This window comes from Calidris pugnax, unplaced genomic scaffold, assembly GCF_001431845.1.
Source record: "Calidris pugnax isolate Ruff unplaced genomic scaffold, ASM143184v1 scaffold34, whole genome shotgun sequence".
NCBI lineage: Eukaryota > Metazoa > Chordata > Aves > Charadriiformes > Scolopacidae > Calidris > Calidris pugnax.
The window spans coordinates 3,372,307-3,384,724 of record NW_015090771.1 but is presented as its reverse complement, the minus strand read 5'-3'; the positions used below and the strand labels follow the sequence as shown (position 1 = coordinate 3,384,724).

The following is a 12,418-nucleotide window of genomic DNA, read 5'->3' as shown; positions in this document are numbered from 1 at the left end:
GCTAGGGTTCACTCATACGCTTATTTAAAAGAAAAAAATACATGCCTAATGCTGATGGAGATCAGGCCAGAAACAGAAAAAAACAGGATCACAGAGTAATGGCACAAATTTTTTCTTTCCCTTCTAACACAAAGTTGTTTCTCCAAAGAATAATTTTTTATTTCTTTGGTTTGAAGTCTGAAGTCAAGCTTCAATAGCAAGAAATGCCTGACATGTCAGAAATTGCACCCAGTCTTCTACAGGTTGTGAGAGCAACTGGCTTTTTCACCAAGTACAACTTACCATGGGTGAAACAAACATGTTCTGTTTTCTCAAAACAAAAGATCTGCCGGGGAGATATATTTGATATCAGATACGAAAACTGTGGTTTTACTTGCCAAGTCATCTCTGAATGCACCTAGACAGAAGTGAGACTCCAGACTCACTCAGGACAACCGAGCCATGGGTCCTCGAGCATAAGACATCATCACAACCTCTGACTGGGTGGCAGAAGTGGGCCTGACAGTTTGTGGCTATTGGCAACACTCCATCCTTCTCACAGTCTCACAGGTATCTCAACTGTATGTATGTTTCTTATCAGATGGTACAAGGCAGATTCTTATTCCTAATTATTCCAAACTGCAAGAGCCAGAGCAATCCAAACTCCTTATCTGTTGTCAAGTATGGCAGTCAGTGAAAATCTTGGTGCTCTGAGAACGAGGTGCAGAGTTCTTGACATGATTAAAGACCCTATGAAGATTCAGAGTCTATACTAGACTTTTCTACCGTTTGGGGTTATTTTTCACCCTTCAAAGAAGAAACCCAGCTCTAATGAGACAGACACTGAATATTTTCCCACTGAATATTGCTACAGTTTAAACCTCCATGACTGTGTACTACACAACAGGCTACATGTCATAGGTACCCTGGCTCTGATAAATGCTGTGTCATTAGTGAATGTATTATTTTTTTTTTTCATGTTAACTCTAAGCCCAAACCAAGGTAATTGCATCTGAGCAGAGAGACCATATAGGACGTGTAGTGATGAGCCTTTTGCAGGGAACAAATAGCATCACACACTAATGGTTCTCAGGAAGAGAGCTCAGCAAAACAAAATGTCTGGGGGCTGAAGGGATGATTTTCAAATCGAAGTTACAGACTAAGGAGCTAAAAGCTACCTCAAAATAGTTTAGGGTCGTTTGAGCTAGCTTTTCTTGGTTTAGGGTCCTTTTCATTTGAAGAACAGATGTAAAAATACGTATACAATCAAACCATATACGGTCTATTTTTTTGTTTGTTAGTTTTCTTAAAAAGCCTAACAAAGACATTATTCCCAGAAAGTATAGTTTGCTATTTTTTATTTGACTGCTAGAATGATGCAACTATTTAATTAAAATTCCTAGAGTAGGGTTTGGGTGGGGAGATTGGGAAACACTAGCTTTTGGGGATTTTTTAAGATTTATCCCTCTCGATGGTTACATACAAAGAATTATTGTCCACAGTTAGATTTTCACAGAACAAAACAAAACACAAGCTAACTGTCTTGATGACACAGTTTGGCCTGGGTTGGCCAACGACAAGGCGACAGATGCTCTCTTGGTCCAAAAGAGAGATAAGGAGATTTATGATTTTAGAAAAAAATAAACTACACTGTCCTTTTATGAATGAGATCCCCAAAGCCATTCTTTAAAATCCTTTTTGTCTTTACGCTAGCTATCATACATAGTAATTGGTTGAGAACACACATAAGGTGCAATACCAGAAGAAACAAGGTACATCTTTTATGCTTTCGCATAGCTTTCTTTGGACACAGATCACTGTAACTTTCAATGACACTGGTGTCTTTAGTTTTGTGCAGAAATATGTATGCAACAAGACATTTCATCAAATCTTAGCTGTTCTTCTTTGGGCTCAGTCAATTATGTCTATTTAGTCCTAGGGAATAAACACTTCATCAGCCCAACTACCGAAATAAATAATCTTTGGGGCTAAGGCAAACCATTCTCTTTCATGACCCCCAACACGTTATGTCACTAGCCCATTGCATTTGCAACCTCTTCCATCCCAGGCAACACTTGTTTCTGGGATATATATTTAATCAGTCATTGAATAAAATACAGAGATGAGGACTGAGGTAAGTATCAGATCACAGATCATTCAGATAAGTGCTCTCATCTGTAGGCTACCTCCCTACCCTCTTCCAGTTTTGCTACTTCTTCAGTTCTTTAGCGGACGCTGGCCCAATTGTAACAGAAGACTGCCATGTCAGAGCAGCCTCGTGGTCCATACCTTTAGGAAGTTGGAGACAGATTTGATTCACTATAGCACCCAGCAAGGTACAGGATTTCACAGTGATTGCACACCTTGTAGACGAGGACTCTTAGTCAGCTGGCTATTACACACTTGGCAGTAACAGAAACAGGACTGAAAAGCATAAATTCTGTTACAGAATAGTTAGAAACATTATTTATGATACATTAACCCTCATTCTGCGTTGTAGATCCAAGTAGAAAAAAGGGTATTTCTCTGATGTTCTGAGGGAATCATATAATTCTTAAGGAGACATAGGTTTCCATACACTTGCCACTTACAGCTCTTAGAGTTACCTTTACTCACTCCCTGCTGTTATTAACAATTCTCTAGACCTATATCTATTTTTAACCAAAGATCATATTTGCATCTGATGGAAATCACATTTATATCATATAGCTACATGTGTTGACCCTTGCAATAGTGTCATGGAAATGTACCACAAGCCTTCAAAATCCCCCTGGCAGTAATTTTGCGTGAGTTACAGTAGGAGTCTCATAGTCTTTTCACCTGTAGAAGTAGATGAAGTAATAACCTTATAACTAGTATAAAGAGCACTAGAATTGCAGTACCTTTTGGTACTAAAACTACTTCTAAACCTAGCCAATTCAATATCAAAGCAATATAATTTGTTGGCACTGTAGGCACTGTACAACTTGCCAGAGAATAAGCACGCTCACTTTAAAAAGCTGACAGTCTATTGCCTTTGACCCTTCAAAAATAAGTAAATAAAATTCAGCCACAGGTGCAGACATAAATTCAGGAGACTAAACTTTTACAGCATCAGAAAGAGAGAAGGGGTAAATTTAATTCAGAAACCCTCTGAATGGAAATTAAAAATGTCCCCATTCAGGGGATATCTGCAGTCAATATTTTTTAAGAATAAAAACCCCAGCTATGCATCATCATAAATAGAATAACAAGGTACTATAAAATAATCTCAGCACCAAAGGGAACACACTTTTGATGCAGAAAATATGCAGAAAAATCCCTACTGTAGGAAAGGATTCACTTAATGAGTTATGTTTATATTTCATTTCGTTTTTCACTTGAAAAACAAACAAAAATGCAACCACCGTGTAACCATCAGACAAAACCAGCTAGTGCAGATGAGCCCATAGTTCATGCAGAGAACGAGACCTTCAGTTTCAGGAGGCAGGACAGTACAGTGCACATCATATTCCTGTTCTAGAAACTATTGACAATATAGCCTCCATGCTCTCCTTTGAAAAGAAATCAAGATGCATGAAGAGATGGTGCCCATGTAGCTCTTTTAACAGAATACACCAGAATTGTATTAATGTACTTTTCTTGGTAGTCCAGCTTTGATACTCAGTGTAGACTGCAAAGAATTTTTCAAAGAAAAGTGTCAGAGCAATAAGTGCCCAAGATAGTGGGCAATCAAATGACAAAGTTTTCAGTACAACCCTGGGCTCCACCTAGTCAACAAATTTTGCACCAGTCTACTCTCCTTATGTACTTGCTTCACGTGGGTCATTTAGCTTCTTGTCCCTCTTCTCAAACACCAAGTTCCTCAGTAGAAGCCCATTTACTTTCCTGGCAGCTTCTAGCTGCTCACACTTTTCCATTGGAGTCATTCATTACTCCTTGTCTCTAGAGCAGAGCTAAGGACCTAGCACGGCTTCAGCAGAAATGAGCAGTAAAACCCATCCTGATCTTTACCAGAATAGGAGCTGGATGCAAATTAGCAGACAGTTATTCTTCTGCTATAGTTCATCCCTAAGGAATTGCATGCAAAATGGTACTGAAGAGAAAATAAATTAGGTCTTATAATAACACTGTAGTCTCAAGAGCACAGAAAGGCACACAGGAATCAGAAGACAACCGATTGCAGCTATTTTTCTTTTCTCTTATCCCTCAAAGCCATATTCTATCAATCCTTATAGTTGTTCACAAGGCTGTGGTGCAGATCAATGCTGATGGTTAAGCAGGACACAAAAGGCAGCACCTCTGAATTACCTCCAGGCTGTGCTCTATTAACTCCTTAGCAGCACTGACAGCTGCCTTTGTGCTCTGCTTCAAGTTCCCAAGTTTCTTTTTTGAGTCCTTATTTACTGAGAACTTTTCAGTCAATCAACACAAGGAATGAAAGCTGTGAGAAGTATGTCACTTCAGCTGTAACAGCAGCATACTGTGTTATTTGTTTCCATTGGCCAACAATTACAGGGATGGAACTGAATTTAAATTTGGCTTATTTCTTAAACTACAAAATGTATTTTATTGTTGCTTCCACTTTCATTCAAAGTTTCCAAATCCCACCTTCTGTATTTGTTGTTAATTGTGTTTCTCTAAATGAATTTTACACACCAAATTTCCGTGAGTAGTTGTGTTTGCACTGATCCCCACTTCACCCACTAAACACAAGTGACCATCTTTGCTGTGGAATTAAAGTTCAATTCTAACAATGAATTTCATAGCTTGTAACCGTAGCATGGCAGAACCAGGATGAACAGCTACCATAATTTCATCACCTTGAAGGAAAAGAGCTTCATAATAGCATTCTTCTACTCCTATCTTCAAACCAAGGAACTATATCAATAATTTATACAACTCTGTACAGTTGCCATAGTTGGCAGTTTAGCACGACTTCATTTGCATTTATTACAAAATACTAAATCTGATTTTTTTGTGCTCTGCACTTTGACTCATTGCTCTCTTTTGCTGCTCTCTCTTCCTCCCTAATTATGTATCTGTGGAAACAGACACCAAAAATGCAGATCCCATTTAATCCTGTGTTATTATGTATTTAGCCTGTAATGTGTGGCTTCAAATGTAAGACACAAAACTTTTTCTTTAATTATAAATGCATCTTCTGAAATCTTGTGTCTTGAACATGAACTGGGCCAAAACCACAGCCAAAGCAAAAAATGGCTGCTAAAAGTTTAAGGTCTTGTTATATTGACTGGACATATAAATGAATAAGTGTTAAACCAGCAAAGAAATCTTTTCAGAAATTTGTAAAGATTGTATGTTCTAATACAAATCTATTAAAAATCATGATAATGTATTATCAACTAAAATTATTTTCAATTCAGTATACATTTAAAAAAAAAAGACACCTAAAATCGTGGTTTCATTTTCATTTCCTGACATTTTCTGTGGATTAAATCAAGAAGATCTTAAAGCCCTACAAATTTAGTGTCAAGCTTTTTATGGTCTAGAAATTAAGGGGCTTTAGTTTTCTTTCATGGTCTTTGTTTAGAGAAAACTGAAGTAAAAAACCTAGACTTTGTAAAGCGATAGCGATAGAAATTGGTTCAGATACTGCACAGATCCCATCATCAGTATTTTATGCCTTTCATGTCAGCCTATGGAGAAGTGAAGAGAGGGCTGAGGAGAGATAAATGAATTGTACATGAATTTGTTCAAATAAATTTTCTAACAGCCTTGCCACCAGCAAAACACAGCATCTTTCTGTCTAGTCTCCCAGCTGTATTCTAACACAAGGCTTTCCCAGGCAGCAACAGCACAGGAAAAGAGCACAAGGGGAAGTCAACTCTTCTGAACTGTCAAAAAAAGAGCCTATGTTGTTGGTTGAGCCAAGTACAAGTAAGACAGAAAATGGCTTAAAAGGTAGTATTAAGACATATATAGAAAATGGAGCTTAAAAGATATTTAGGCCCAGGCTTGGATTTAGCAGAGAAAGTCAGGTACGAATTCAACCTCTGACCCTCAGGCAGCAACTGCCTGTATGCCAAAGCATACCAGAGAAACCAAGTCAGATGAGTAACTTCAGACAAGCATGAAAGTTGTTAGCACCTGCACACAAAGACTCTTCTCTCTCTCCACAGCTCCCTGTGCCCCACATCTGTATCTCCTGTTCAGTCCTGCAAGTCCAACAACAAAGTTCTGGGTGCTCATTGAGATGGTTGTACTTGAGTGGAACACGCTGCAGAGTATCATAATACCCTTCTATGCAAACACCATGAAAGGAAAGATGGCTAGTGCTCTTGAAATACAAGCTTAAATCACAAACGTTTTGCACAGCTTTACCACAGGGCTTAATTAATGCTACTTAACTTTCCTGTTTATGAATGCTAAAAAATGCTGTAGCTAAGAAGCATCTGATTGCTGGCACGTTTAAAAAGGAGAATGAAGCTAAGAAAAGAGAAACAAATTACATAGCACAGTGACATATAGCAAACACCAATACAAAGCTGCTGTACAGAAGTGAGTGGTAAAGTCAGAGCTTGCTCTGGTAGCTTTTGGTAGGACAAGCACAGGAAACATGAACACAGCAGTTTTGCACTTGCCGATGATATCCACCAGAAAGCAACACATTAAAAAATCTTCTTTAAACATTATCTTCTGTAATCCAACACTGCAATTTCAATGTTTATTTAAGATTTTCAAATACTGTGGATGTGGGGTGACACAGAAAAATACATATACAAGTAATGCCCAAGGGGCTTATAATATCAATATCCGCCCAGGCAGGGCAAATAAAACAGATGATTTAAGAATTTAGTATTTTCCTCTTTCCTCAAATATTTCTACTTCCTTTTCCATTTTCAGTCACTCACCTCCTGCACTGAGAAAAGTTTTTGAGTATTAGTGTTTGCATTCCAGCATGTCTTAAAAGTTTCTTAAGCCATGACACTTAAGATGGTTCTGTGATACAGCCTGTACTATTACAACAACTGGTGGAAGAGACAAGAAACAAGGCTTTGTTACAGTAAGTTTTCAAGGTAGTGAATATTTCTCACAGCAGGCACAGCTGAGAAATGGCATTATACAGCTTCATGTGCTGTCCTTGAAGCAGAACAAAAAATACAGAAAGGTAAGAAATTGTAACCAAATTGCAAGGATTTCTTTTCAAAGTCTCTGCCAAGAAGAGGTGGCAGTCAAAGCTCTATTTCAGTTCTCTGAAACAGCACTGTGAACTAGCTGAAAAATTTACCTTTGAGTTCAGGGAGGAGATGATGTCACTCCTAAGCTATTTAGCTGTACCAAAAAGACTGGGCTTTCAGTTTTATTTCCAAGCCAACAATATTTTTTGCACCATTTGAACAAATATTGCTTACAAGACCAGCTATTTTACATAAAGAAAAAAGGCATAGCACTCCTAATAGAGTCTCTGTATATAATGATAATGTTGGGAAAGAAAATGTTTTTCTCCCTTAATGACATGGAAAAGTCAACTACTTTGGCCTAGTCATTAGCTGAGAGGAAATACATCCTATCAAAAACATTGGGAGGTGGATTTGGTCCATGACTGAGAGGTGATTGTGGGTCTTTATACAATGATTCATGTGTAATAATAATAGTGAGCATTTGCACAGTATTTCTATTTACATTTTCAAAAAAGCTAATAAACACTAGTTATTTAATTCACAAAACAGCCATTCAAAAGAAGTGATTATTAAGTAAATGCCTGAAGAACACAACCCAGAGATCTTTTCTTTAACCTTGTCTCATGCTTTAACTTCCATGTACTTCTAACAAAAATCTCTGCTGGAAAATCATTTGGATAATTACTGTGAATTATTGTTTGTGAGTTTATTTTTCTACTTCAGTTGCAAAAGTGAGCCATTTATGAGATAGTCTGTCTTAAACTATCTGAAAAGGTCTTTGCATTCAAACAGCATCAAAGGACAAGCCATGGGTGACCTTGTGAAAGGTGGCTATTCTTCATTCTGAATGCAGTGCTGTCCTAGCTGCCCTGTACTTTTCTGAGCACAGCCAATTAGACACCACGCTAGATCTTATTAACAGCAAAATGAGCTGTTTCTGTTCTGTTTCTCTCTGCTCCCAGCCAGCTAAATAACTTCATATCACCATATTTGAGAAACAAAAAATATTGCCTTTTTTTTTTTTCAAATAACCAACTTGACTAACATCTAATAAAAGCTTAGTTTGACCAACATCAATAGGGCTTGGTTTAGGCAGGAAGGTTGGGGGAAGAGGAGAGGTGTCCTTCTTTGAAATTAATTATGCTACTTTTACAGAAGCTTGCTTTACTGGACAGTAGCTACACCGTGAGATCTATATGTGCTCCTGTGTATCCTGTAGCTCCTGCTTCCGCAAGCCAAGCACCATTCCATTTTCTCAGCTCTCCTCCTTCTCTCTTATTAGCATCAAACTTTCAGGTTTCTGCAAGGAGCTGAAGGTGCCTCCTTCAGCAAGGTGGTACCACACATAAGGCATTATAAAAACAACAATGAACCCTCCCAGACTGCACAATTTATTAACGGACTTCCATATCAGAGGGTCTGAATGGAAGGACTGAGGTGTATTTCCCCAAGGTATAAAAATAGACTAACCAAAACATTTAATCAGCAAAAACGCAGCATTTATATTCCTAGAAGTACAATTCTGCACCTCAGTTTACATGTTTTTGAGATTATCTCAATGACTGTTGTCAAGTAACTGCTAATAATTTTGCTTTAGTCCAGGCTCAGATACAAACACCAGCTCCTGAGCAGTTCCTTACACAGTTTTGTTGGCTTCCACTGGACTAGCTGGGCTGATAAAGGGCTCACAGTTCTACGTTAGCCACCTTAAATCAAAATTCAGACCCAAATGCCTTAGAGGGATGCCATTATTAAACCACAAATACTTTCATTCTCCTGAATGAAAAAAAATACCACTAATTCTTATTAATCTTTGCAAGTACATAATTTCCCTTCTTCAGTGTTTTCTATTGACTTCCCCAACACTTCTTGCAAAACGTCAGTGTTCTTCTTCAATGACAGTATATACTTTGTTACAGTGTTTGATGTCTTACTGTTACAACATTGAATTCATTGTTTTCTAAAAAAGAAACCGTATTGACCTTTAAGAATTAAGTATGACAGACATAAATGTAAACAGTCTCCTGCCATTCTGAAGCAAATGCTAGTTTTCCCCCTTGTCATTTAGGCTGTCTTCAGTTTTCTTTTATGTCAGTGTAATTCTTAGATGTTTTATCCCAAGAGAATGACATTCAGTTAGGCAATCAAGGTGTTTCTGGAACAGACTTTGTTTTTCAGATACAAAACAAGATTAGAAGATCAAATTAACCAACAGATACAAAACAAGATTAGAAGATCAAATTAATCAACAAAATTGATTATACCTAATGAGGAATTAAGTATATGTTCTGTCTCTTTTTTATGCTAATTTTGTCATAAAAAGGATACATTTATCCATTTCTAATCTATAATGCTAACTGATTAGAGATTTATTACTTCAAGCTATTGTTTACTTTTCATCCGCCACACTGCATATTCCTTATGGAGAGAATCTATGCATTTTATACATGATGATCATTTGCCTCTGGAAACTTTAAACCTACCAAGATCATTCAATTTTTCTCATCAGCATTTTTTGGTTTCTGTAATTCTTAAAATTCTGCTAAAAACTCTACCTAAAGCCTACGAAGAATTTCATTTAAAAAAATCAGAATACCATCCCAACCAGAAAAATCATACAGGATTTAGAAGGAATCAATTCATTCTCATATGATGTAAAAAACAGGTACCATGTAATAGGGAATAGTAGTTTTCTACAGATTTTTGTAATCTATTGTTGTTTCACTTTAAATTTTAAAAAAAAACCCCATAGGAATAGGAATAATAGAATTTTCTCTTAATACCTCGGCAAAATATAAACAGGTAAAGTCATATTACTGCCTCAATCGACTCTTACAACAAAAACCTGCCCATCCATATCTCATTAGCTGATGCAAAGATAATTCTAAAAGAAATTCAGTGACAGAAGACCCAGCTTTCTTCCACCAGAACAATTCTTGTGTCTCATTTATTCTAACCTATGCCTTCCCCCAAGGGGTGGCAGCTTCAAAGATTTCTACAGCCAGCCTGTAGCCTCTCTCTCGGGCCCTTCCATTTCTCTAACACAAGAACAATCATCTCAAGGACCCAAAAATTAGGATTCTGACCTTAGGAGGTAAAGCAATCCACTGAAAATCCCCAGCCTAGTGGAGGAAGGCTAAAAACCTGCAGAGCCTTCTCATTTGCCTTCTGGTTTCTCAGGGTATGTATGTATTTTTTCAAATTCCCGTCTGTAACTAAGGGTAGTAGATTTGAAAGAAAATTAAAATCCTGTAATAACAACACTGCATCTATATAAAGATCCTTTACTACCAAATGAGTCAGTGTCTACTCTCATGGAATAATGAGCTTTCACTACATACCTCTGTGGCCTGCTGTGTCAGACGTTAACTGGCTCAGAAGTCAAGAATAAATGAGTGAAGACCACTCTGAGACAAGATGGCAAAATCAATGTAGATGTTCCCAGAAAGCACTGGCTCCATAGCCACCAAAATTCAAATAGGATGTTATGAACTGTTACAAAGGTTATAAAGAAAAAAACACAATTATACCTCAGTATGAATCTATAATGCAACTACAACCATTCAGAAAAAAAATATAACTAGACAGGATAGTAAAAGATTCGCAGAGAAATGCCACCATATTTAAGAGAAATGAGAGATATGGTGTAGTTTATGTGAGAGGGTTTAAAAATACTAGAAAGCCTCTGTTTGCAAAAGAAACATATTTAATACATCTTAACGGATTTGGAAAAAATGAATACAGAATGGTTATTTCTTGATTTTTAAAAATAAAAAAACAGAGAGAGCCCAAAGAAATTATCAGGCCATAAATTTAAGAGACAAGACAAAATATTTTTTGGCACAGGATATTGTTTACTTTTGGATCTCGCAGCCAGATGATGTATGTATCAAACGTATAAATGAAAACATTTTTTGCTAGCTCTCAGCACGACTATTAAACATGGGACCCTAGATCTGACCTCCTCAGTAAATTCCCAGGACACCAAATATTAAAAAGTTGGATGGCACACCAGGGGAAAAAACGTGTTACACTTGTCTGGGTCTTTCTAATATAAAAAGCTGAGGCTGATCGTAGTCATGTGGAGGGTTCAGCTTTGTCCGTCTTCGTACTGGAAAAGACCTGCTGCCCAGGTCTTCATCCAGAAGCCCACTTTTAGGGACTCATCACAAAGTCATCCTGTACTTACCTGGAACTACCGGAGACTCTTCTATAGGATGAGAAAAATAGCAGGGGCTTGACTCTTTATGTGAAACTCTCAGTGGCTGTTGAAAAATTATTTCATAGCAGTGGGAACTCAGGAGAGCACTTCACTGAGCTTCCTTTCTCTTAAAAGTTGAAGATTTTTATCTCTGAATCTAAATCTAGTTTCACAGATTCTGTGCAAACCAGGAAATACTCTATAAAGAATTTAGAATTAGAGCTTTTGGATCTGTGAGGTTTTCAAGACTTAACATCATGAGACTGAAGGACCACTGGACTGATTGCTCAGTGAAGTAAATGGCAAAGATAGACAAGCTTTAAAAAAATATATGTATATAGTGGCACCTTCCCACAGGATTTGGAGCTAGTGCTGGTAATGATTTATAATGATAAAATATATTCTAGATCTATCTAAGAGTATATGATTCCACCATAGACAAAAGATGCATAGTATATACAGCAGAAAAGATTATTTCAGATTCCTGTGATGGGAGGTGATTCGTGGATTAGCTGATTAATTGCATTAGCAAAGTGTCTTGCCAAAAACAAAGCCCGTGGGACACAGAACATTCTGACAGGAAAGAGCTCAGCACAAAGGTGACAACATGCATTGATTAGCATATTAATATGAATTTGTCAGTCACATAAACCTGGAATGCCAGGTTGCACTTCACTTTAAAGAGAGAACAGTTTGCTCTTCTCAAATAAAAAGTGACAGCAGTGAAAAACACAGTTAATTGCTGCAGATTGATGGCAATTGGGGTAAGATGCAACTGGAAAAAGAAAATCTTAAAGCAGAACCTACCATTTTCTGTCCACAGTACCAAACTGCTATTTTCTGACCTTAAGGCTTTGGGCTGCCTGTAAAGAGATGGCAGGAGCTGGACAGTATACAAAAAATACCAGCCTCTACTGTACAGCCTTGAGAAATTTCAATGTGTATTTTCATTCTGAATCAAGACAAAAACATCAGCATAGAGCTTGAGATGAATTTTTTTCCAAGTGGAAATTCTCAGAAGTTTAGATTTAAAAAAAAAAATGTTTTGCTATATTGCACAAAAGAAATTATTTCCCCAGTCTGCAAGTCAAATGCTTTCACTTGAGGTTTGCAG

General features: G+C 37.3%; 1 long non-coding RNA gene across 1 annotated transcript in view; it reads right to left on the bottom strand.

Annotated features, from left to right (window-relative positions):
* LOC106887180 overlaps positions 1 to 12,418 on the bottom strand; it is a 152,535-nt gene that overhangs the window by 19,789 nt on the left and 120,328 nt on the right. Inside the window, exon 5 of the long non-coding RNA XR_001411822.1 lies at positions 10,445 to 10,595. This is a non-coding gene — a long non-coding RNA (uncharacterized LOC106887180). The remainder of the gene's footprint in view (positions 1 to 10,444; positions 10,596 to 12,418) is intronic.